Genomic DNA, 26739 nt, shown 5'->3' with positions numbered 1-26739 from the left:
CCTAAGCCCAATTTAGAACCGCCCTGTAAGCACCTGAAACCCAAATTAACATCTTTCTCCCTCTCTCCCCCTCCTTCAACCTGTTCCTTCTTTAGCATTCTATAACTTGGTTAGGGCATCATCATCCACCCATGTACCTCATTTAGACATCTGAGAGACCATTTATCACACTGCAGGAGAATTGTTTGCATAGCTGTTTAATCCATGCGATTGTTAGTTCCTTAGGGGAATATGATGGGTCTCTCCCAGAATATAGCACCACAGAGTTCTGCGTAAGTGAATAAATATTTAATGTTGATGGAAAACAGTGAAATGCAAACTATCTGAGACAATATTTGTTTTTTATTAGCTGCCTACAGTACCACCAGCCAAAGGAATTGCAGTGTTGGGAAAGCTTCCATAATTGGTCATCCGCTTTGCATGAAACCTTGATAAGTGAGGATAAATAGCTAATTCCAAAGTATCTGCAGAAGCCAAATGTCATATGTGATATAGTCACATCTCTTGGTGACCTGGCCAACCACAAAGGACCACTCGGGCCACATCTCTCCTTTCCACAGGGAAGACTGGGAATACTGGGCACTTCTTAATTAGGGATATATTTTCACAAGGACATACAATTAAAGAGCAAACACTGAGGTCAGATTGACCATGGGTAGCACAATGCTCATCTATTCTAATGAATAAAAGTGGCACTCAAATTCTACCCAGGGCTGTATTTAGCTCAGCTGTATTTAGCTGAGCAGGTTTTAATTAGCCAGTTCAAACAACAGCTAGCTTAGTAAACCGATTCTTCCTGAAGAAATAAAGCAAACCTACATGAGAACCACTGAATCCAGTTGGACAAAGAGACTCAGAGCTACAATATTTACTCCACCATAAAACAGAAGGGCCGGAACCTGGCTCAGCTACCTGCCACAAGAAAGCTTCTGCCTGGAGATGGGTCCCAGGTGCTAGGAGTGGTAGACAACTCAGGATTCAATCAGTGAATGCAGCCAATGGAGGTAAATAATGACCAGTTTAGAGACAGTGTTTGCATCTTCTGATCAAGTCAGTCAGCGCCAGCATTTGTAGAACACATCTGCTGGAAATCTCCTTTAGCTTTTCAGATCACATTTGACAAATTGTTTTTACTACAACTGTGTTATTTCCGGCCCCGGCAGTGTGGTTTTACGAAGAACTTGCACATTTCATTGGCACAACTGGTTTCAGTCTACTGCTAATTTCACTGAGACGCCTTATAAATAATCATTCAGCTTTCCAGCCAGTTTAGGAAGCACTGAAGTGAAGGAGGATCACCAGCGTTATTCCAGAAATGAGACAGGCTTTGCAATGAAATTCTAGGGTCAGACTATCAAAACCTGGGAAGTAAAACCCAATACAGTGTGTGATTATTCGTTAAAAATAAAGTATGTCCAAATAAAAACATATGATGCTTCTGGTGTGTAGTGTATGTGTGTGTGTGGGGGGGGGACATGGCAGTTAGAGAATTCATTAACAGTCTTCTCCCCATGCACACCCCCTTAGCTTCTCTCCCTACCAAATGCCTTCCACACACACCTAGACTTATTGCTCCATGATTAACAACTGTGACCTTTCCCCAGGTAGCAGCTCTCTTCCTCGCGATCTTATATATGGGAGTTGCTGGTGCACAGCACCAGGGAAACTCAGGCATACACCTTTTGCTCCATGAATGTAGAATGTAATTGCTTAGAAGGAATACAATATAACTCCCCAGACATCCCAAACCAAAAGATGAAGGCAAGGACAGAAATGCTCACACTACAACTAAAAAATTGACTTGAAAAAGAAAGTAACATTGTTTGGCTTTATTTGAGCTAATAGCTCCATTTCTTCTTCCGTAAATTAGAGAACAGAAACACATGGCTATTTTACATTTCGGGGTTGATGATAAAAAAAAAAACACAATGACTTCTGTTAAGTGACACATTGATTTTGAACATCTTCTGTAGTTAGCTTTCAGGAAAAGATAAATTCTGACAAGCATCGTCTCCTGTGCTTACCGGACAGGGTGTATAGCAAGCCAAATGTCTGCTCTGAAAGTACAAAGGATTTCAACTGGAGGGCATACGGCTTGCAGCTGGTTTTGAGCTTGCCTTTTGTCACCTGGGTTTTTTTTGCTTTTGTTTTTTTGAAAGAATAGAAAAGGACAGTCTATATATAGCCTTTTTATGGCACCACCTTTTCTGACTCAGACTAATTTGTGGCCGTGGAAAAGGGGGAGGTTGGAATGACTAGTGAAACCAGTAGGTTCTTACACTGCATTTTAAGAGGCTGCAGAAAGGCTGCGCGTATTGACTGCAGAGGTGCAGAGGACGGGACGTGAATGAAAAGAGAGGTTAGGTAACAAATCTAGTCAGACTGGGATTTCAAAACATATGTTCACTGAGAGGATGTAGAACGTGGATTTGCATTCTATTTGAAAAAACAAACACTGCATCTCTAAATGGTATGGGTAATAGGTGGTCACGTTACTCTTTTAAACTTATGAATAAATTTAACTTTCCATGTGTAAGCTCACATAACAGCAAGTGTTTCATTCTGAAAAGGAAAAAATACTGAAACCAACTACGGGGAGAACACTGTGGGAAGCTATCCAGCGCACTGGTCTTACCAGTCAAGACTAATCCAAGATCAGCATCGCCCATGTAACCGGGAGTCAAAGTCACACTGGCAGCTGATAAAACACTTTAGACATATGTGTTGGCATTGATTAATGAAAGAGTCCACTGCAAAGGGCTATTTCCTGAGACAATCTCCACTTCACTCACTGGCTGCTCCTCAGCCCCTGCAGCTTCTTTCTTACCTTCCCCACCTTGAGGTGGGGCACACCAGGGCTCAGTCCACAGAACTCTTCCTCAGTCACACTTACTCCCTTCTTGGTCTCATCCAGGCAATGGCTTTAAATATCATGTTAATAACTTCCAAACTGTTATATCGAGCACTGATCTTTCCACTGAGCTTTAGACTCATATATTCAATGACCTAATTTGGCATCTCAGAATTAACACATCCAAAACGAAAATCCTGCTATTATTCCAGCACAAGTGTTCCTCTTTGTAGTATTCCCTGCCTCAGTGTATAACTCCATCCCGAGAGCGGCTTGGGCCAAAACACTGGGAGTCCTCCTTGACTCTTTTCTCTCACACTTCACATCCAGTCCATTAAAATCACACTGGCTCCACCTTCACAATGTACCCAGAACCTGGCACTTCTCGCACCGCTGTTGCTACCATAACTTCTCTCCTAACTTGCCTCCCTCTTCTTTCTCCTACAGTCTCTTATCCACCCAGTTGCCAGAGAGACCAGCTAAGTGGTACCTTAGATCATCACTCCTCTGTTCAGCATCCTCCGATGGCTTCCACATCACAGTAAAAACAGTGTCTATAATGGCCCACAAAGTCAGTGTCCTGCTGCCAACCACTTCTCTGATCCAATCTCCTATTCTTCTCCCCCTTGCGCACTCTCAAGCTACACTGGACTCCTGCTCTTCCCCAAACCTGTCAAGCTGTTCCTGCCTCCAGGCCATTGTCCTCTTTGATCCCCTACATGGAACAGTGTTCCCCCAGATAGCCACCATTCATCTTTCTTCATTTTCTTCACATACGTCGGCTCAAACGTCAATTTCTGCATAAGACTTCCCTTTTTCTCTAGGGTTCTTAAAACCATCTGACACACTACATATTTACATGTTGTTTATTATGTGTCTCCCTCCATTAGAATATAAATCAGTGGGTATAAGGATTTTGTTCTGCTCACTGCTAAATCCCTGTCTTAGCAATACCTAGTCAATAAATATTAACTGAATGAATGACTGGGATGGTAAAACGAGTAATTAGAAGTGGCACATTTTCCTAATGGTAAAAGGGAAGTAAGGAGTCATATTGGAAAGGGTAGGTCTTCAGAAGGTATATGGAATAAAAGCTTCAAATATCAGAGTAAAGGGGGGGGGGGGGCAGAAATGGGCCTTTGAGGATAACCAATTATCTAAAAACATTTTTTTCCACCCCACTTTCAGAATTCAAACTTAAACATTTTTTAATTTTAAAAAATATATAATTCAGAAACAAACAAACAAATATATATATATATAATTTATCTTCTTCACCATTTCAAGTGTACATTTCAGTAGTGTCACACTGCACACTGTTGTGTAACAGATCTCTGGAACTTTTTCTTCTTGCAAAACTAAAGCTCTGTACCCATTGAACAGCTCTCATTCCCCTGCTCTAACCCCTGGCAACTACCACTGCACCTTCCGTTTCCACGAATCAGATCTCATATAAGTAAAATCATATAGTGTTTGTCCTTTTGAGACTGACTGACTTCATCCAGCAATGTACTCAAGGTTCATCTATATTTCAGCATGTGATAGGACTTCCTTCTTTTTAAAGGCTGAAAAAGATCCCACTGTATGTATATACCACACTTTATCATCTATTGATGAACATCTGGATATTTCCATCTCCTAGCTATTGTGAATAATGCTGCAATGAACATGGTTATGCAAATACCTTTTCAAGATCCTGCTTTCAGTTAGTTTGGACATATACCCAGAAGTGAGATTGCTGGATCATACAGCAATTCTATTCCGAGTTTCTTTGTGGGACCTGCACATTGTTTTCCACAGTAGCTGCACCATTTTACATTCCCGCCAGCAATGCACAGGATTCCAAGTTCTCCATCCTCATTAGTATTGGTTTGTTTCTGTTTTTTGTTTGTTTTGTTTTTTCAGTGACCATCCTAATGAGGTGATATCTAATTGTGGTTTTAATTTACACTTCTCTAATTATTAGTGTTATTGAGTATCTTTTCTTATGCTTGTTGGCAATTTATATATCTTCTTTGGAGAATTGTTTATTCAGGTCTTTTTGCACATTTAAAAAAATCAGGTTTGTTGTTGAGTTGAAGTTCTTTGTATATTCTGGATATTGATCCCTTATTAGGTAATATGATTTGCAATTGTTTCCTTCCATTCTGTAGGTTGCCTTTTTTTTTAATCCTCACTCGAGGACATTTTTCCATTATTTTGTTCAGATAGAGTGGGAAGGAGAGAGAGGAAGAGAGAGAGAGGGGGAAACATCGATGTGAAAGGGACACATCGAGTGGCTGCCACCCGCACAACCCAACCAGGGCCGGGGACAAACTGCAACCGAGGTACATGCCCTTAGCGGGAACCAAACCCAGGTCTCTCAGGACCGCAGGCCTACGCTCTAACCGCTGAGTCAAACTGGCCAGCGCTGTAGGTTGCCTTTTTATTCTAGTGATTGTTTCCTTTGATGTGCAGAAACTTTTAAGTTTCATGTAGCTTTTTTGTGTGTCTTTTTTTGCTTTGGTGTCTGTGCTTTGGGTGTCATATCCTGGAAATTATTGCCAAATCCAATGTCACAAAGGTTTCCCCTTATTTTTCTTCTAGGAGTCTTATAGGTTTATGCTCAAATTTTACTTTTTAATATTAATCACATAAGCAACTCATAAATACTTAAGTTGGTCTTTATTTAATTCTGCAAAATTTTACTGTTATTTATGGTGTCTTTATGTAGTTTTTATTTTAATGGTAAATGTATCAACCTTTCATTTACAGCTTCTGGATCTGAAGTCATATCTAGGAAGGCCTTTCCTCCCCTGAGAAAAATATTGAGATTTCCTCTAAAGTGTCTTCTATGGTTTAATTTTTTACATTTTAATCTTTGCTCCTTCTAAAGTTTATTTCATTCCGACTCATTTTGCACATCGAAATCTTATTTATCTTGCCTTTCTAGGTTCAGTCTAAAGAACAATAGCTAACCTGTATGGAGGACTTACATTGTGTTCTAAGTGCTTTACATGTCATAACTCATTCAATACTCAGAAGAGATCGTAAGGTAAATACTACTATTTTCACTTCCTAGATGAGGAAACTGAGTCACAGACGGCTTTCTAAGTAACTTGCCCAGGGTTATTCAGTAAACTGACAGCCAGGATTTAAACCCAGACAAGGCCGGTTTTAGATTCCCTGTTTTTAGTCATTAAAACTACCCTGTCCACTACCACTCTTTCCACAACACTCTCCCACTCTGAGCCTGAGACGGCCCTCTCCTTTTCTGAAACCCTAGAAAACCTGTATTGTTCATTTAAAAAAAAACAACTTAGATCATAGTTAACTGCATACATTTCATGCTACTTTAAAAGTAGCTTTCATATCTAATTCACTTTACAGTTCTCATAGAAACTAACATTATGTAGAAAGCGCAATAAATATTTATTGGATGAATAAATACATAAATTAGAAAAATGCTTGAATGTAGATATCTTGGGAGAGTTCATATTAAATTCACATTAAGGTATGAATGGCTGCTAAAAAGATCCTTTTCCCATCCTAAATTCTAGTAGGAGGGAGAAGAAACGGAGCTGGAGGGATGGACAGTGATATTTTGATAGGAAGAAACAGAAGACCTGAGGGCATATATTTAAGATATGCTTCTTTTATGGCTGGGCCAGATTTTCATATATTCTCCTGTCATTGGGAAAAGCTGATTTAGTTTGCTTTAAAACTACAGGCTTTTAGTTCCTGGGGGTTTTCTTGAAATCTAGCCTATAAAGATGCTCTGAGAATTGGCCAAATAATTAGTCTGTGATTCCTAGAAGAAGAACAATTGAGAGGAAGAAACAATCACTGTTATTAAACTTAATCAGAAATTATAATTATTTATAAAAGATCTTAAAATCTTAATAATTTGAAGTAGACTCAAGCCATGTTCCTGAAATTAAATTCCTAAAAAGAGTTTAAAATATACCTGAAACTTAGGAAATAAAATTAATTTTTCAATGCCTGGTGTTCTTATTCCCTCACAGTACCAGCATAGCCTTTATGCTGGTCATTGATGGATTAAAGAGGTTTTAGTCAGATGTATCTTTGAGCTGTGCAAAGAGTTTACAGAAAAAACAATTCAATGGCCTATCAAAAAATGTACTCTACACAGTACAGCTGGGGAGAAATTCCTAGTGATCCCAGTGAACCTGGAATTACCCAAATTATTATTTCTAATTGTAAATTTCTCCAGTATATCTTATACAAATGACCAAAGGCTACATATTTCTAACAAAACAATAGATGTTTTTATTTTTTAAGAAATCAACATAAATAAGTAAAAAAATGTGGAAAAAGCAAACTGCTGCACTGGAAATGTACTTGTACAGGCCTCTAGTAACTTTTTTGTTGTTGGCAAATTCATTGGCCTCCTCTCCTTCATTTTTTTCTACTTCGAATTGTTTATTGGAAATGTGCACAGCTGTACGTGTAGCTCTGACCTCTCATACTATTTCTGGCCTCTAGTCTCTAATTACTTAAAGCACATCTGTACTGTTTCACTATCAGCTTGCTCTACCAAAGAGCTGCTCCTGTCGATGGCCTGTTTATTCGATCATCTGTTCACATAGCATGCTATTACTAAATGCCTATCACGTGCTAGACTCTGTGGATACAAACGTGAACACACAGATCCTGTTCTGGAGTACCTCAGAGTCTTGGAAAGGAAAAAATATCTGTAAATCAATACTTAGAATATAAATTCACAAAAGATTTTAAAGCCTTATATAAAACTGCAATTTTATGGGTTACAATTAGAATTAGGCTGCCCAGACTCTCTTGATTCTGGGAAGAACACTTTCAATGAGCCAAAGGTTAGAACCTTCGTTTTGTTCTTGGCAAAGTCCTACGCATAGCAAAATGGCCCAAATTACAGAAGCTTCAGATTGAGATACTAGCACTGTAAACTGGGCAAGTGAGCAGGTCTTTAAAAGTCACTGGGTGATCTCAATTGCACTCTGAGGAATGACAAGACGCTGCGTCACTCCTGAGGTCAGAATTGGGGGAATAAGGGGTTGCATTAAAAAAAATGAGTATGCTTGCCCTGGCCGGTTTGGCTCAGAGGTTAGAGCATTGGCCTGCAGTCTGGAGGGACCTGGGTTGGGTTCCCACTAAGGGCATGTACCCCAGTTGCAGTTTGTCCCTGGCCCTGGTTGGGTCGTGTGGGTGGCAGCCACTCGATGTGTCCCTTTCACATCGATGTTTCTCTCTCTCTCTCCCTCCCACTCTATCTGAACAAAAAATGTCCTCAGGTGAGGATAAAAAAAAAAGAGTATGCTTGGCACAGAAGCAACCTCCTAAGAGTATAGCCGAAATTGCAGTAGCATGTTGAGAAGGATGGAAAGAAAATAACTGAGCACACGTTAAGTGGTCCCCTGGGAAGCAGTGTCCTGGGATCAATAGCTACAGTTTGAGAATTTTGTTTTTATCTCCCTCAGGCCAGTCAGGGCTTTGATACAAAATCTGGATTCAAAATCTAAATAATAGGTCACAGAGAGACTAGGGAGGGCAGTGACATATGACTTTCTAAGGGCAGCTTTATTAGACTATAAGCTCTGGAATCAGACTGTGCAATAGAAATCCAAGTAGGCTACTTGCAAGTAGTGTTGTCTTAAGCAAATTACTTTACCTTTCCGTGCCTCAGTCTCTTCATTTATAAAGATGGACATAGCTATTCCTTTTTCATAGGGTGGTTGTGAGGATTAAATGAGCTGCTACAACTAGAATGCCTAAAAAAGTCCAGGCACACAGAATGTGCCAAAAATAAAAACCTAAGCTATTATAAGAATTTTTACCTTTTATCCACATGGTACAGAGATTGTGTCTGTTGCTAGGGCGTGACAACCATGTCATACTTTGAGTGGCCTTTAAAAAAAAAAAAAAACGAGCCCTGGCCCATTTGGCTCAGCGGTTAGAGTGTTGGCCTGCGGTCCGGAGAGACCCGGGTTCGGTCCCCGCTAAGAGCGCGTACCTCAGTTGCCGTTTGTCCCCAGCCCGGGTTGGTCGTGCGGGTGGCAGCCACTCGATGTGTCCCTTTCACGTCAATGTTTCTCTCTCTTCCTCTCTCTCCCTCCCACTCTATCTGAACAAAAAATGGAAAACTGTCCTCAGATGAGGATAAAAGAAAAAATTGATTGATTTTAGAGAAAGAAACATCAATTTGTCATTCTACTAATTTATACATTTATTGTGCCCTGACCAGGGAAAAACCCCACAACCTTAGCATATGGGGATGACACTCTAACCAACAGAGCTACCTGGCCAGGGCTGAGAAAATATGGCTCCTTTCAGAGGAAGATTTAAAAAAAAACAAAAAACAGAGTTATAAAAGCTGAAACCCGTTCTTTTACCAGATCAAGTTCTTTATTAGAGAGCCATGTACTTTTGTAACTCACTATTAATAAATGCAATTATGAAATAACTTTGAAGTCCACCCCCACAGTGCTTTACAAATAATTCCTGTGTTATTTTTTTTCTTTCTGTTGCATAAACTATATTAAATGTGAAACTACTACGGATGATGTAAACCATGGTCCATGGAGTTCTTATTTTCAAACAGGATGGAATGCAATACACAACCTTCAAGTTAAATTCATTTAGTTGTGGTTTACACACACATTATGTCTGTATCTTTCCAAAAGCCAATGAGATCTATAAGGACGACGAGAAAAGACATGTAGGGGCTGGAACTGTGCTCAATTCTAAAAGCTGTCTGACAAACCAGTCAACCCAGTCATATAGCACTGGTATTGAATAACTTCCTACACTTGATATTTATACATTGCAGTTATCTGATTATTTGATATAAATAATTGAATATCAAGTCAATGGGTATAACATTTGTGTAAGAGTGTAAAACAGAATAAATTTAAAAGTCAACCAGAGAAACCACAGCAAGGAGTGCACACAGTTCCTGAGGGCAGAAATGGCTCGTCACACGTGTCTGTTAGGTGATTCTCGGGAGATATATGAAAGAAGTTTTACCCTATGAATCGCTAAAACTCATCATCTACTTTTGCGTTGCCCATTGCCCAAACTGGGGGCAAACTGCCCTTAATAAGCACAAATCATTTTTTTATAGTTTAGCATTAGCGCTTTTATGTTTTCCCAAATCACTACCTAGATGGCCTTGTTTTGAAACAAGAGTGGGATAAAAATTCAATATATTACCCAGATTTCCTTTTCACTGACTGATAATCAATTTCTTGAGCATATACTGAACATCTACTCTATGCCTAGCAGTGCTTTTTAAAATCGAGGTGAGGGCAGGGATGCTATCTTTGAGAAAACAATTACTATAAAAGCTACAGGAAGGCCATTTCTGACCATTATCCCATGGTTCCAATGTGACAGAGCCAACAGGTATGCCTGGCCCACCCCAGGTACTGTGCTGTACATGGCAGCCTGACTCTAAAATGTCAATGTGGGTCTTCAGAAGGTTCTGTGACTGGGAGGATCAGTGGAACAGGGCTTCCTCACCAGGCCGCCCCGGGCTGAAGCAGGCGGGGTGTGGCAGAGGTGTCTTTCCCTACCTCACAGCCCCTTGTTGAAGTACATTTGTCTTAACTCAGAGCGGTCTCTCAGATCTTGGCTTGCAGCTCAGCCTCCAGGCTTGTCACAGACACGAAACTTTTCTGGGGAAAGAGCACCGCACAGAAGCCAACCAATCCAACTTGAATGGGCGCACTCATCCGTGGGAACCACTTTAGAAAGGCTTTCTTCTCCAGGGTATTCATGATAAACGGAGGGATGGCCACGCCGGGGCAGCCCTGAGAATCCTGGAGACGACCATTGGCGCAACGGCTTGTTTCGCAGCATGTGCCGACTCACCCCACTGGGTCCCATTTTCATCTGTGGGGAAAGACTTTGAGTTCCCTTTGCCTCATCAGTGGGATATTAATGCAATTAGCAGCAGCTACTGCAGCAAAGGGCACTAAATGGCCTATGAGTGGTGACATGTGTTTGGTCAATGCATCGAGTCCTAGAGCAGTCACCACAGCGCCAGTTGTCACAGACATGCAAGCTGTTCCCAGTTCATTGACAGTGAGGGGAGCATCTCCACTCCTGTTGGTGTAATGGACCATGGCACTGAAGGACTGGTTGACCCACTGCCGGTGTAGTCCTGTAAAATGTCATCATACAATCTGTGATGGTCACGTTCATGGGAACATGAGCTGACATCTGTCCTATCAAAACTATCTTTACACCAGTGTCAGGATGAAAAACTGAATCATTGCTTTCCGTAATTCATTTTCTGTAAGACCTGGAGGAACAATTCCTGGTCTGTAATCATGTATGATTTTTCTGGCATTCTCTAGTTGTTCGCTGGCTAGCAGGATATTCCTGGGATCCATCACAGTGAAGAAATGATTGCCTTGTCCCACAAAAGTGTTTCGATCCCATTGAGGTTCTTTGATGTTAATGTTTGGTGGGAGTTCTCCAGACATGGTCTTGGATACCCCCACCCCCCACCCCAGCCACCTCCAGTACCACTTGCAGGGCCCATTAGGCGCCGCCTCAGTCACCACCCAATAATCCCTGTGTTATAATGGTAAACTTAATGGTCAATATTTATTTTTGCTTCACAAAAACTTACACTAAGAAAAGACATCTAACAGTCTTGCTAATACTGCCAATAAATGTCTTGCTCAATTTCCAAAAGTGTCATCAGGGACTCCAAGTTTTCCCAGACATCTCTTCAAAGATACCTGTCAATAACCTCCCTCAAAAAAGTGCTTTTTGAATTTTATGACTATAATGAAGGTCACAACAAAGTCACCTTTATGGTTTTCTGTTAAGAAAAAAAGGAAGGAAGGAGGTACAAGAAAAACAATAAGAATCATATCAGATTAAATAATATTTTATGTGTTTTTTCCTGTTATAGTAATTTGACTATACTTTTTGCTATTTGGCAAATAAATACATACTCTACCAGGGGTAGTAATAAAACATTAACAACCAGCAAGGATGCATGCAAAACAATTCAAACAGATGCTGGAGGCAAACAACTAGAACAGTGAGTCCCAGGTGAAAATCAATTCTGTTATGTCTAAGTATGGTGTTTTTGGTTATTTCAATATAATTTGGGGCTCTTGCATTACATTGTTGTTTAATGTGAAAACTGCAATGTAGAAATATCTTCCAACAGAGAGAAATTTTTCCAGTAATGTTATTTGTCTTGAATGCAAAAGCTATTTGTATATTCAAAGTAATTTATACAATTAGAGCTTTTAGTTACATATTACTTTCCTTCTATTATAGTTTCCAAAAAGGTTTTGCTAGATACTCTTCTGAAGTTTTCATCAAATCTATTTCCTTGAGACTAGGAAGCCCATGGTTCTCAGCTCATCTAAATCCTGGTAGGTTGTTTGACACATGCATAATTTTATTTTGAGACTGTTAGCAATAGTCTGTCTTTATTTAATGTAGAAGAGAAGCAATTTATAATATTGAAAAAACAAAACTGCAAAATACGTTTGCTTCTCGGCTTCCTACTTGTTCAACTGACTTTTAAAAAATCCCATCAAGAGAATGTTAGAGTCAGAATAAGACCAGCTAGAAACACCTGGAGTTATTCAGTCTTGTTCAAGCCTGACCTAAGGTTGTCTTTAGATGACAACAAAGTTAGTCAATTAACTGGTCCACGTGGCATCTGACAGTATAACTGCTTGTAACCGCCCAGATTCCCATGACATACTAAAGCACCGCACATGACACATGTAAAAGAAAATGACAGCTTCCCAACCTGGTTTCCCCTGTCAGTACCCCAATTTCTGCCAGCAGCATTACCGTTCTCCTTTTCACTCAAGGTCGAATACTCAAAAGTCATCTTCTGTGGATATTTAACTATTTGGGGCTATCCACTCTAATAACTGGTGGGAGGAAGAGTCCATCTCCCGCTACAGAGACTGAAAAGCCCCGATACTTGCACAGTCTCCTCTGCCAGCCAGGATGCTGCCCCTGAGCCAGGCCTGGACGATCAGGTCACCTGGCCTGAGACTGATCCGGCACTAAGCATGAAAAATTGCAGAGATGGGGGAGAATTCTTTCAGAGAGTAATAGTATCAGCTAGTTTCCAGGAGAAACAGTGGCAACAATAGTGTCCAGCACCCAGTGTGTGTGATACAAGTTGTGGAAGCAGCGTCCTTAATAGATTAGTTCTGTGGTGACATTTTAGTTGTTCTGATATGTGGCTGCCTCTATTCCTGCACAATTTTCCAGATTCCCCAGTAAATTTGCAATCTACCCAATTGTCTTCCATTAAATTTCCTTTTGCTTAAATTAGATACTATTGCTTTTGCTTAGCAAAACAAAAGCAAAACCTAGTCCAATGTATCATCTGTGATTCTTTCCCTTGACACTTCTGGGTGTTACATTCTGTTGAATTGGCTCTGATTCCTGAAGACTCGATGAATGAGTAATGTCCACAAAGTCCTATCCTTAACCGTCCTGCTCATGCCTATAGCTTCTTGTAGGGAGTCAATCCATCTCATACTTGGTCTTCCTCTTCTCCTGCTTGCTGCCTTCTATTTTTCCTAACGTTCTCATCTTTTCCAAAGAATCCTGTCTTCTCATGATTGCCTGAAGCAGGACAACTTCAGTTTTGCATTTTTGCCCCCAGTGATGTTTTAGGTTTAATTTGCTCCGGCAGTCCAGGGTCTCTGTATAACTCTCCTCCAAAAATGTATTTCCAATGAGTCCATTTTTTTTCCCTATCAGCCTTCTTCACTGTCCAACTCTTTGCATCCATACATGGGAATATGGATGATCTTAGCCTTGGACTCTAAGGATACATCTTTGCTTTGGGTGATCTTTCCTATTTCTCCATTCTCCCGTTCCAAGTCTCAGCCTTCTCTTGATTTCTTGGTTGCTGTCTCCATCTCAATTGATGAAATGAATTTGAATTTGAATTTGAATTGATGAACTGAAAGTCTCTCATACATGATTAAATTCTAAGTGCAACAGAAACTCCCTTAGCCAGTACATATGAAGCTAGCAGTTTGTCCAATACCCACATTCAACACTGTCTTTTTGCATAAACCATATCCATCAGGTATTATTCTAGACAGTTACTTCCAAAAAGTGGACCATGGACCACCGTCAGTATTACCTGGAAACTTGACAGAAACACAAGGTTTTCAGGACCTATGCCAGACTTATTGAATTGCAGATCATAAGGCAGGGCTCTGCCCTCCAGGTGATTCTGATACATGCTAAAGTTTGAGAACCACTGAGCTCAGATGTCTGGTTTGTATTCTTACTATGACACTTGCTCCTCTATAAATCACAGGGGCTATTGCTGTAGTTCTCATGTTTAATTGCACACCAAAACCCTGGAAATCTGGGACCCTCCCCACTTACCAAATCAGTCTGCAGGGTGAAAGCTTGTGAGCTATATTATTACTAAGCTCCCTAAGTTACCCAAAGTGGGCAGACTGCTGCTGATGGTTTAGAACCATTTCCAGAAGGTTCTTCAACTGGCGGACCTAGGGCAGGTAAGAGGCAATATTTTGTAACCTGTGACCATTTCTCCTCTGAGCCTCTTTAGTATGAAGGCTGTAGTTCAGTTCCTGTATTTTCTTAACTGACTTTTTCCCCCCTCTCCAACTTTGCTATAGAGAATCAGATAATTTATAAAACTCAAGAGTAATCTAAATTAGGAAATCCTGTTCCATAATGTATGTAGTTGCTGACAAGCCTTGGGATAGTGTTGCTAGGCATCATCTGTATACTATAGGACATATTGTAATAAATTTATTTTGTTAGACATTTGTTACTTAAATGAATATCATTTTTACTTATTAGCATAGATAATATTATCAGATATCATTCAAAATGGACTCAGAAAGACTCCCATGAACTTACTTCTTCACCATTATTCCAGACTTGAGAGCATTTTAAATATTTATGGGGCATTTTTGGTTGTCACAATGACTATGGGTTACCTCCCCCCCCACACACACACACACACACATCAGGTATACTAGAGATTCTGAAATGTGATGGACAGTCCTACAAAACAAAGACTTTCCCACATCCCACGCAACTTTTAAATAATATTAATGAAAATCCTGTTTATAATCACAAGAGCCTGGATCTTCTGTTTTATATGTAAACACAAATTATTTTTGGAATGGCTTTATTACATACTGAATTTTCCAGGAATGCAACTGCTGTGAAAATTAAGAGGAGCTTGCACTTTGCTTTGTTTACAGCTTTACAAAGAGTCAGGCCCATCTTGGAAAAACCACGTCACCAACAATAGTGCCACTCATTGTATTTGAGTTGTCAAAACAGTCCAACCTTCAGTCTGTATCTGTACTTACTGCACTTATGGAGGTACCCCAAGCATCAAAGTGCAGGCATCTGACAACACTATTATGCCTTCTAACACAGTGGTGTCTGAATATTTATATACTAAAATACATATAATTTTATTATACATTATTTTTCCCTTTGTATTATTAGGGTATTTCACTGAATTTTTAAAACATTGTGCATACAGGTAGATTATATTACCTATGACCTTCATTTCAGGGTAACTAGAGTGTTAAAACACATTTTTAATTTTTAAAAAGGTTTTGGTTCTGTAAAGATGAGAATGACTGTTTTAGAGTATTAAAGGAGAAGAAAGAAATACTCAAATTGTTTTTCTCTGCCTTCCCACTACAGAGGAACTTATTACAGGGCAATCATCACTCTGGTTTTACAGAACTGGTGGGATAAAAATAAAAGGGAAGACAAAGGAGCAATGGGCAAGATGTAAGCAAACAGATTAAGAAATACTGATAGGCCCTGGCTGGTTTGGCTCAGTGGTTAAAGTGTCGGCCAGAGAGACCTGGGTTCGGTTCCTGCTAAGGGCACGTACCTCGGTTGCAGTTTGTCTTCGGCCCTGGTTGGGTCGTGCAGGTGGCAACTACTCAATGTGTCCCTTTCACATTGATGTCTCTCTCTCTCTCTCTCTCCCTCCCACCCTATCTGAACAAAAAATGGAAAAATGTCCTCAGGTGAGGATTAAAAAAAAAGAAACACTGATAGGAAAAGCAAGCCTTCAACATGAGGCACCGAAGTACAAGTACGTATACTCTCCACATGTCAAATCTTCCTAAGGAAGCTGGTAGCACAATGTAACAATTTTTTAAAGTGGCCATTTGTTTCCGTCTATTTTTTCCTTTCTTTCCCTTAACATAAGAAGTACCAACACTCACTCTAATCAACATGTTGGGTTTTATATCAGCTGGCTCTGCTTTGATCTTTTCTACAAAAGAATCATGACTTCTTTTCCATAGCAAATCTCTTTTTTTGGTAAAGGTTTTGACTCCCCTTAAAATATGCTGCTCAAGAGATCCACAGAACTACACTGTAGCTGATCAAATCACATATTCCCTGCCCTCTTCTCAAGCACAAAGAATCATACAGACAGACGTCTTTCGCTAACTGTACTACCTCTAAATTCTATCCGAACAGATGAAGCAGGTACGTAGAGCACAAATGGTAGCTCCCAGGGAAGCTTTGGGAGTTAACGACTGCCAATTCTGTGCGACTAAGTCGTTCTATGACCCTGAGAAAGTCACTAACCTCTCCATGAATGAGTTCTCCTAAGGAGAAAGGAAGATTAGGAAACATTCTATTTCTTTTTAGTGCCTGCTCTAGTAGCTCACACACCAAAATTGGAACCATATTTTCCCTTTGCTTACTAACCCAGGATGTTCAGCCAGGCTAAACTAATCAGTTAAGCAGCTTGAGAATCTCAGAGGAAAGATGTTTCATTCAGTGTTGTTAATTATTGACTTGGACTGACAGACTAAAAGCCAAGAAAATCTGTTATTTAACATCTGCTTCTAAAAGCTGGGAATCTAGAGCAGCTGGGAAGTGGGTCTATCATTCTTTGATTTTGCTCAGTGTTAAATCTGTTCTCATTTCGAGAACAGGGTTGATTTTCTCATATCATTCTCTTCTTCATCTGAATGCTTCCAGAACTGACTTTCCTGTGGATGTCATATAAACATAAATAACTCAAATGTCATGCTCTACATAGAACCTGTGCTGCCCATGACCCTCAGTCAGCCCACGGCATTTGCCCTACTCCTGCTTTCTTTTCCAGGTTCCTTCTCTTCACCACACTGCTTATGGAAGGCAGGCATATGGTTGCTACTCTTGGCAGTGGCTGCACTACAGATCCCATTGTTTCCTCTTCAATTATGAACTCTGCCTGGAGAACCTGCCTCTTCCAGAGCCAGGGAAGGGATGTTTTGCTAAATATGTAAGCTTGCCCCCTTCACCACAGCTGACAGGAACACAGGAGCTGATCCATATAATGAGCCAAGACCATTCGATCCTCTAGTTCAAGAATTCAAACCAAGAAACAAAGTGAAGCTGGTAGCCCAATGTAACAATTTATTTTTTATTTTTTATTTTTTTGGTATGTGCCCCAAGCGGGAACCGAACCCAGGACTCTCTGGTCCATAGGCCAACGCTTCAACCACTGAGCCAAACCGGGCCGGGGCGTAACAATTTTTTTAAATGGCCACAAATGCTTTGACACTCCTCCCATGAAGAGATGGAGTCTTGTCCCCTCCCCTTGAATCTGGGTGGGCCTTTGACTGCTTTGACCAATAGGATTTGGCAGAAGTGATGCCCAGTCTAGGTGAAAAGGGCATGCAACGTCTATCTGGATATTTGGAATGATCATTCCTCCTTAAGAACCTCCCCCTCTCTCAAAACACTGCATTACCAAATAAACAGTCTATCTTTTGGCCCCCATGTTAATGAGCCCATATGTAGGCACTCTGGCCAACAGTCCCATTCCTACCAATGTGTTAGAAGTATAAATGAAAAAGCAATCTTGAAAAAAGCTCCTCCAGCCCCAGATTCCCAGCCATTTGAAGCCCCACACATCAAGGAGCAAAGACAAGCCATTCCCCTGATGCCTTAACCCCCTAAAATCTATGAACATAATAAAATGGTGGTTCTTTTTTGCCACAGAGTTTTGGGTGGTTTGTTGCACAGCAGAGTAACTGAAACACCCAGTCACATGAATGCCAATGCCCAGAATAAAGATCCATATATTTCTGTGAGAGTTTCTAGAACTGTCTGATTATATCCTTTCTAGCTCTAGCTATCCAGTAATTCCTTAAATTCTAAAATATTCTGTTCTTCTAATAAACCCCATTTTTTCTTGAGATATTTGAATAGGTTTCTTTCTTATACTCCAACAGGCTGTTGGGAAATGCACATTAGGAGGTTGTACATGAAAAAGGTCCCATTGTAACCAAAGCTGCCAATTTTTGAAGAGTCTAATAGATGTCAGGGCAGCCCCATGCAGTGCTGTGAAATTGGTACTCTACTCTGCTCTACTCTACTCTACTCTACTCTACTCTACTTTACTCTACTGCCCCTTGACCCCTTAGTCCTAAAGTAGCACTGACTTATGCCCAGAGTCTCCCACAAGAGACTTACAATTCCTTGCCCCAAACCCTGTTCCCTGAGAACCAGACTAGGAGTTAAATAGAGAACAGATGGCATCTGTTTTTGTCATCTGTGACTGTAGGAGCAGCACTGTCGTAAAGTGAGAGTGGGATGGCCTGGGTGAAGAACTAGTTAGGATTCAGGATTCTCCCAGCAAGAGGAGTTGACCCAAACTCAGCTTCCCATGGTATCTAGTGTTTCCTCCTCCAGCCAGAAGGACTCTAACTCCATGGCTCAAGGTGTCTAAAGGCTGGGAAGCTGGTATTTTTAGTTAACAACTGTAAAAAGCTGGCACCTGAATCTACATTGCTTGAGAAGTTTATGTGTCCATTGGTGAGAAGGATGCTTTCAGACAAGCTAATAGAAAAAGGAAAATAATATGGAGTGTGAAGATATGGTTTCTCTGCATAGCACAGACACCATGGCATGTCCAGTAGATGGCCCTGGCCATAGACATACCTCTCTGGAGTGCTGGAGTATGAGGAACCTAGATCTTCTCTTGCTAATCTTGGCCTTATAAGGTCTCTCTTTCCCTAATAAAGTCTACCTATTACTCCATGCTTTGTGATGTTGAGAAACTTGTCTTGAATTCTGGGACATTACACATGGAGAACCAGAAGGCATCCTTGGCATGACATTATCATATCCTCTCCATTGTCCTCAGGTGCACATCCATCCCATACAGTAGGAACCCATTTTAAAAAGAGATCTAGGACTTCCGATCAAGATGGGGCATAGGTAAACGCAGTATCGTGTCCTCCCGCAACCACATCAAAGTTACAACTAAACTACAGAACAACCATCATTCAAAACCACCTGAAATCAAGCTGAATGGAAGTCCTACAACTATGGAATTAAAGCAGCAGCCACATCCAGACTGGTAGGAGGGGCAGAGGTGACAGGCTGGTCCCACACCCACGTGTGGCGGATAAAAATCAGGAGGACACCTTGGCTGGGAAGGTCCTTCCTGAGGACTGAGGGGTCCCTGTCCCACACCAGGTGCCCCGCTCAGGGTTCCAGTGCCAGGAAGAGAGTCCCCATAACTTCTGGCTGGAAAAATCAGCAGGAACTGAGGCTCAGAAAAGCTGAAGCGGCTGGAGGCCCAGGCAGCTCCTTAAAGGGTCCACGCATGGACTTATCGGACTCTCTCCCTCTAAGCTTGGAGGGGGAGGCAGCTCGAAGGGCACCAGAGACACACAGGGAAGAACTGAGCTGTTTGGCGTGGAGCGAGGGCTGGAGAGGAGGCTTTCTCCGGGACAAACGTGCCGTCAGAGGCCTTTGTTCCTTTGGTGAGCCTTTCCCTGGGGCAGCAGACAGAAGCCATATCTGGGACTCCAGCAACCTGGCTCACACTGGTAGCCCAGCACTGGTGACACCCTGAGGCCCCGCCTCACCCCACCCAACTTTCAGGCCCACCCAAGCTGTTGCCAGTTGCTTAACCTTAGGATTGGCCTGTCTTAGATCCTGCTTCAGGTTTTTCCTAAATTCTTTCAAAGGAGCAGCATCTGGTCTCAGCGAGCCCCATACCTCTCATTAAGTAATACACTGAAACAAACACAGGGTAGCAGCCAAAATGAGGAGACAAAGAAACAGTTCCCAAATGAAAGAATAGAACAAAACCCTAGGAAAAGAACTAAGCGAAATGGAGATAAGCAACCTAACAGATGCTGAGTTCAAAATACTGGTTATAAGGATGCTCAATGAACTTAGTGAGAACCAAGTTCTTAGTGAACTTAGTGAGGGCCTCAAGAGCATAAAAAAGGACCAGTCAGAAATCATGGATGCACAGTTGGAATTGAAGGAGGCATTAACTGAAATAAAGAATAATTTACACAGCTTCAATAATAGAGAACGTAAATCCAAGGAGCAAACCATCAACTTGGAATATAAGGAAGCAAAAAATGCCCAATCAGAACAGCAAAAAGAAAAAAGAATCCAAAAAAATGAGGATAGTGAAAGGAGCCTCTGGGACAACTTCAAGCGTGCCAACATTCGCATCTTTGGGGTGCCAGAAGGAGAAGAGCGAGAACAAGAAATCGAAAACCTGTTTGAAACAATAATGGCAGAAAACTTTCCTAACTTGGTGAAGGAAACAGACATACAAGTCCAGGAAGCAAGGAGTCCTAAACAAGTTGAACCCCAAGAGGCCCACACCAAGACACATCATCATCAAAATGCAAAAGGTTCAAGACAAAGAGAGAATCTTAAAAGCAGCAAGAGGAAGGCAGCTAGTTACCTACAAGGGAGTTCCCATAAGGCTGTCAGCTGATTTCTCAAAAGAAACTTTGCAGGCCAGAAGGGAGTGGCAAGAAATATTCAGAGTGATGAGAAGCAAGAACCTACAACCAAGATTACTCTATCCTGCAAAGCTGTCATTTAGAATCGATGGCCATATAAAGAGTTTCCCAGACAAGAAAAAGCTAAAGGAGTTCATCACCACCGAACTGTTATTATATGAAATGATGAAGGGTCTTTTTGAAGAAAAAGATAAAATATTTGAACAAACAAAATGGCAATGAATACATATCTATTGACAATGGGATCTACAAACAAAATGAACAGGCAGAACAGAATCATTCTCATAGATACAGAGAACATTTTGTTGGTTGCCAGATGGGAGGGGAGTTGGGAGAATGGGTGAAAAAAGTGAAAGGATTAAGAAGTACAAATTCATTGCTAGACTGACAAACCTCAAAGGGAAAGAGGTTGGGGGGTGGGAAGAAATAACCCAAAGAACTTATATGCATAACCAATGGACACAGATAATAGTATGGGAAAAGGCAGGAGGGGGGTGGGAGTGGGGAGGAGGAGGTCAATGGGAGAAAAATGTGGAACATCTGTAATACATTTTACATTCAACAATAAAGATTAAAAACAAAACAAAACAAACAAAAAATAAAAAGAGATCTACTCCTTCTCTTAGCCAAAAAGAACAATAGTAATAAAGTAAATAATCACATGCATATAATCCTTGCACACAACTTTACATGTATTAAATCACTTAATCTTAACAGTAATCCTATATTGTAGGTACCATCCTTTATTTATTTATTATTTTTTAATCCTCACCCGAGGACATTTTTCCATTTTTTGTTCAGATAGAGTGGGAGGGAGAGAGATAGAGAGAAACATCGACATGAAAGGGACACATTGGGTGGTTGCCACTGGCACGGCCCAACCAGGGCTGGAGACAAACTGCAACTGAGGTACACGCCCTTAGTAGGAACCAAACCCGGGTCTCTCCAGACCGCAGGCCGACGCTCTAACCACCAAGCCATACTGGCCAGGGCGAGGTACCATTCTTTATTAGCCCCATTTTACAGATGAAGAAGCTATTAACCGGAGAAGTTAAGTAATTATCTCAAGGTTATATAGTTGATAACAGGTTGGACCAGGATTTAAAGCCAGTTTGAGTTAATTGAGGAACACTTAATCCAATAGTCTAACTAGACTTTAAAATAGTATCCAACAGATTATGATATGAGAGCTTAGTTACCACTATCAGATTTGCATAAATTTCTCCCCATACTGATAAATTTATCTAGGTAGGCTTCCTGTAGAAGCCTCTGACTCTGATGTTCAGCCAGGTAAACATCTATTGTTTTAGAGTAGCCTTCTTTAACTTTGCCAGATGGGATATACAAAACCTTCCCAGAAGACGTGAACAGAAAGAGTTTTATGAAATAAATTTTCAGATGCCATTCTCCAGACCTTTCTTTAGTAATTTAGGTTGGCTTGAGATGATACTTGCTGGTTGTCCTTTCCCACCTTCCCTTTATAATGCCATCCTCCCATATTACAAAAGTTCAGAACCTCTCACATTCATCAAGAATCTTACTATGAAACATTGCCCAGGGTGTGAAAACTTACTGGAGGTCAAACAAGAGAGAATTTGGAAGCACATTCTTTCATCCAGCTGACATACTGAGGGCAAGGTGTCACCTAGAGGTTGATCTATCCCTCCATCTTCCTCCCTCCCCCTCCCTCTTTCCTTCTAACCCTCCACCCATTCATTCTTCATCTAGCCAGCTGTCTTAGAATTACAATTCAGACATAAGATGACTTTTATAAGGAATTGTTTTAATATCTTTACTTAGAGTTAAAAAATGAAGTCAAGCATTTTCTGATAGACAGTAAGTCTAATTTGGTCCTTTTGTTTGACAGTAAGAACTAGGCTAAATAGTACCCATTTTCCCCAAATTTAATTATCTAAATTTGTAGCTTAAGATTTTGATTAAAATATTTAAAGCTCATATAATATGCCAGAAATTATATCCTTTATAACTATTTAAACTTATGATAAAAGGTTTTATATGTCAATTTACAAATGTACAAGAAAAGCTATAGTGCTAAGGCCTCTGGCATAGGGCTCACACCTGAGTGTTTCAGGACTAAATGTTGTCACTCAAGTTCCTAGTTACTATGGGTCTCCTACTTCTACAACTCTGCTTTCTTCTAAAAATCTTAAGATCAACTTCTGCCTAAATTATGATGCACTTGTTGCACCCTTTAGACTCTTGCCTGGCTCCGCTCTCGCTCTTGGATTGGAGAGGGGGGTTGCTCATGCTGTGATTGGCACTGGATCCTGGACTGCCCTGAATATCCCGCCTCTGTCCAAGCCTTGATATCAGGCATTTACGTTCCTTTTCTTGGGTTTTATGACCTAGACTAAAATGTAATCAGAATATATCTCTCCTACATTATGATAGTAACTGCATAATAACTACAATAAAAATCATCTAATTTCGAAGCCAATATAGGAGAGGAAGAATAAGCCCTGACCAGAGGCAGAGTAACTTGAAGCTAATGAGGTTGAAATGTGAAGGCCCCTCCCTTGCACAAGCCCCTTCCAAGGCCTGGGCCATATGTTTTTGAAAAATTTAGAGAAGTAAAAAGTAATCAAGCAAGAAAATCGTCTCTTTTCACTCTGCCCTCCTCTCGGTCATAGTTCCCCTTGTATTCAGCGATGTTAGATTGGCCTCAGGTTGGGATCCAGCTAAGGGTAACAGGTAGCTTAGCAGGTTAATGACCCAAATATCAGATGGCTCTCCATGAGTTATATATACCACACTCTATTTCTTCAAAGAAGCTAGACATTTCCCAGTGTTCAACAACTTCATCTCTACTAAGGCTCTGAGACAAGTGTGGAAGAGGATAGTTTTACTGTTTTGTTTACTAGGCAGGTGTGTGTTGGTTTTTATAAGTGGAATGGTTTTTACGATACAATATATCACAAAGAATTGTTCAATCTACCCTGACTGTCAAAAGCTTTGAGATGCATTTATGGATTGGGGGGAAGGGGAGGCGTACTCCTGAGAACCTATGCATCAACACAGGCATCTAAAATAAAGTTATACATTAATAATATTTACCTGTTTAGAGTCCTGAGTAACTATCAATGTGTTTAAGATTTAATTTTTGGTAAGATAAAATGGTTAAGAGAAGGATGAAAGGGCAAGTTTGAATAAAATATTCTTAGCGAGCCCTGGCCGGTTTAGCTCAGCGGTTAGAGTGTCGCCCTGCGGTCCAGAGAGACCCAGGTTTGGTTCCGCTAAGGGCATGTACTTCAGTTGCAGTTTATCCCCGGCCCTGGTTGGGTTGTGTGGGTGGCAGCCACTCGATGTGTCCCTTTCACATCAATGTTTCTCTCTCTCTCTCTCGCTCTCTCTCCCTCCCGCTCTGTCTGAATAAAAAATGGAAAAATGTCCTCCGGTGAGGATAAAAAATTAAAATTAAAAAAAATATATATTCTTAGCGAGAGCACTTTAGCTCCTTTATGTAGCACATCTTTTCAGGTAGATACAAATGATGAGACTTGTTCATCAAGTAATAAAGACACAGGAGAAACCTTTGAGGACAGCAAATCATCAATGCTCCAAACTTCCCAAATGTTATCTGAGAGAACTTTATGACCAAAGCTCCCCATAAATACTTGTTATCTCCACTTGGGAGAAAGAACATGTTTTATTAAATAGAAAGGACCAAGGGTGAACTAACTTCCAATATGTCAATGAGAACAGCACTTTCTCAAGTTTTAAGTGCTGGCTTTAGAGAATATAAAAAATTATTAAAAATTCATTGGAACCTCATTATAATACTATAATGGGATATTGTCTGATACATCAAACCACATTTTAATACGATCTTTTCAGGTACTTCAGAGAGGAAACTGTCTGGGATTACACCTCAGCTCGTCTTGTCCTCTAAAAATATTTTGCTCTAGGCCTGGCCAATTTGGCTCAGTGGTTGAACGTCAGCCTGTGGACCAGAGAGTCCTGGGTTCGGTTCCCGCTAGGGGCACATACCACCAAAAAATAAAATAAAAATAAAAATACTTTGTTCCAAAGTAGCAGGTCTCCACCTTGGCTGTGTATGGAATCTCTTTTACAAAACAGTGGGTGCCACTGCTCAGAGATTCTGATTTACTTGGTCTGGGCGCAGTCAGAACATAAACCCGCCAAGGTGATTCTAATATGCTACAAAGGCTGATAACTACAGCTCTAACACAGTTTCTCAACTTCAGCACTATCAACACTTTGGGCCAGATAATTCTTTGCTGTGAGGGGCTGTCCTGTGTAGCATGGCATGCTTAGCAGCCTCCTTGGCTAGATACCACCAGCCCTCCCTTCCACTCCTCCTCCTCAGCTGTGACAAGCAAAATGCCTCCAGACATTCTCATATGTCAAGGGGAGGGGGGCAGGTTAGAAACTGCCCCAGGTTGAGAAGCACTCCTATAAAGAGACCAATTTTATTATTTTGGGCTGTCAGAAAACAATTTCTGACAGATAAAAGCAGGGCAAAACACAACCTCATTTGAGACTCTAAGAAGGACCCAGCAGACACCAGTGAGCAGTGCATCGATGGCCAAAGCACAGAATGCAACCGCGTACCCTAAATGCTCAGAGATATAAAAATGCTGAGAATGTCCTAAGTCCAGTAAAACTTCAAAATATCCATTTAAAAATTAGCACAAGAGCAGCTACTCAGGGATTTGCAGATTAGAAGTGGATTTGAACCCATCTGTCATATCTGACCTCATTCTATTTTGTAAAGCTTTTGTATTACCAAAAAAGAAAAGAATCTGCTAAAATCTTGTCAACAGGCAACTATTTTTAGACAAGCTCATTTTCTTTGGTGGTTCTGAATACTGATTTCCCCCATAGGGAAGGGTTATAGGGAGGTACAGTCAACAGAAGAAACTTGGAGTTACTGACATTACAGCAAAAAGGGAAAATTAACACACCTAATTGCACTCTGAACATTAGACCTTCCTGCATTTTATTTGCAAATGCAATTATACGAGGCCCGTAATAATTTCGGGTCTGATTTTTAAAATACACATAGGCCTGCAGACAAGTAGGCGAATTTAGCTGAACGTACTTCCTTCCATTTATGTGGGCCAATACTTTTCACAAGCTGAATCTTGAGTGCAAAAATCAAATGCATCTCTAATTCCATGAGGGCATTTTCATTTTTCCTAGCTCTTTAATGCTTAAACTCAGATTGAATTTCCTGTGACTTGGAAAGCAATTTGAAAAGAGTGGTAGGTTAAAAACATATGAGTTTTCTCAAAAATAATGTTTTTCTCAAGACATTAAAAAAAAAATCTAGCCACAAAAAAAACAGCTAGGAAATGGGGGGAAAGTTACTTGTTCATTCCATCCACATTCTTCTTCCACTGATGCTGACACAAAGAGAGCCTCACTTGTTAAAGCTGTTTTCTGTGGGAACAAAGAACCTGAGACAGGGCTTTGGTAGAAAAATAGAGGACTACAAGGGATATTATGGCATAGTAAAAACTGGAAGAGACAGACAAGATAGTCAGTGACTTCCTCATTTTTGCTTCTTTACTTTTCCTCTACACTATGGAAGAGACAGCCAAGAAGCAATAAAGGAGAAGAAACATTTTTTATTGAAGGCAACTGCTGGGTCGAACATGAAAACATATCTTGTTATTCTACCTATCCATTTTTAAAATTAAAAATAGGTCATCAGACTTCTGGCCAAGATGATGGCATAGGTAAACGTGGTATCGCCTCCACCCACAACCACATCAAAATTACAACAAAACTACAACACAACCATCATTCAGAACTGCCTGACATTGAGCTGAAAGTAAGTCCAACAACTATGAAATTAAAGAAGCAGACACACCGAGACTGGGAGGAGGGCCGGAGGTGTGGACAGGTTGGTCCCACACCCACGTGTGGCAGATAAAAAATCAGGAGGGACACCTCAGATGGGAAGGTCCTCCCAGAGGAGTGAGGGGTCCCCGTCCCACACCAGGCACCCAGCTCAGGGTTCCAGTGCCCAAAAGAAAAAGTCCCCATAACTTCTGGCTGGTAAAACCAGTGGGAACTGAGACTGAGGGGCAGTGCAGCTGCGGGAGCCCCAGGCAGCTC

General features: G+C 40.8%; 1 protein-coding gene and 1 pseudogene across 3 annotated transcripts in view; both read right to left on the bottom strand.

Annotated features, from left to right (window-relative positions):
• Positions 1–26739, bottom strand: part of PPM1L (protein phosphatase, Mg2+/Mn2+ dependent 1L) — a 248372-nt gene that overhangs the window by 31721 nt on the left and 189912 nt on the right. The gene's annotated exons all lie outside the window — the stretch shown is intronic.
• LOC118616818 lies at positions 10278–11316 on the bottom strand (annotated as a pseudogene).

Source organism: Molossus molossus, unplaced genomic scaffold, assembly GCF_014108415.1.
Source record: "Molossus molossus isolate mMolMol1 unplaced genomic scaffold, mMolMol1.p scaffold_m16_p_5, whole genome shotgun sequence".
Lineage (NCBI taxonomy): Eukaryota > Metazoa > Chordata > Mammalia > Chiroptera > Molossidae > Molossus > Molossus molossus.
The sequence above is the reverse complement of the archived record's forward strand: the minus strand, read 5'-3'. Positions and strand labels throughout refer to the sequence as shown.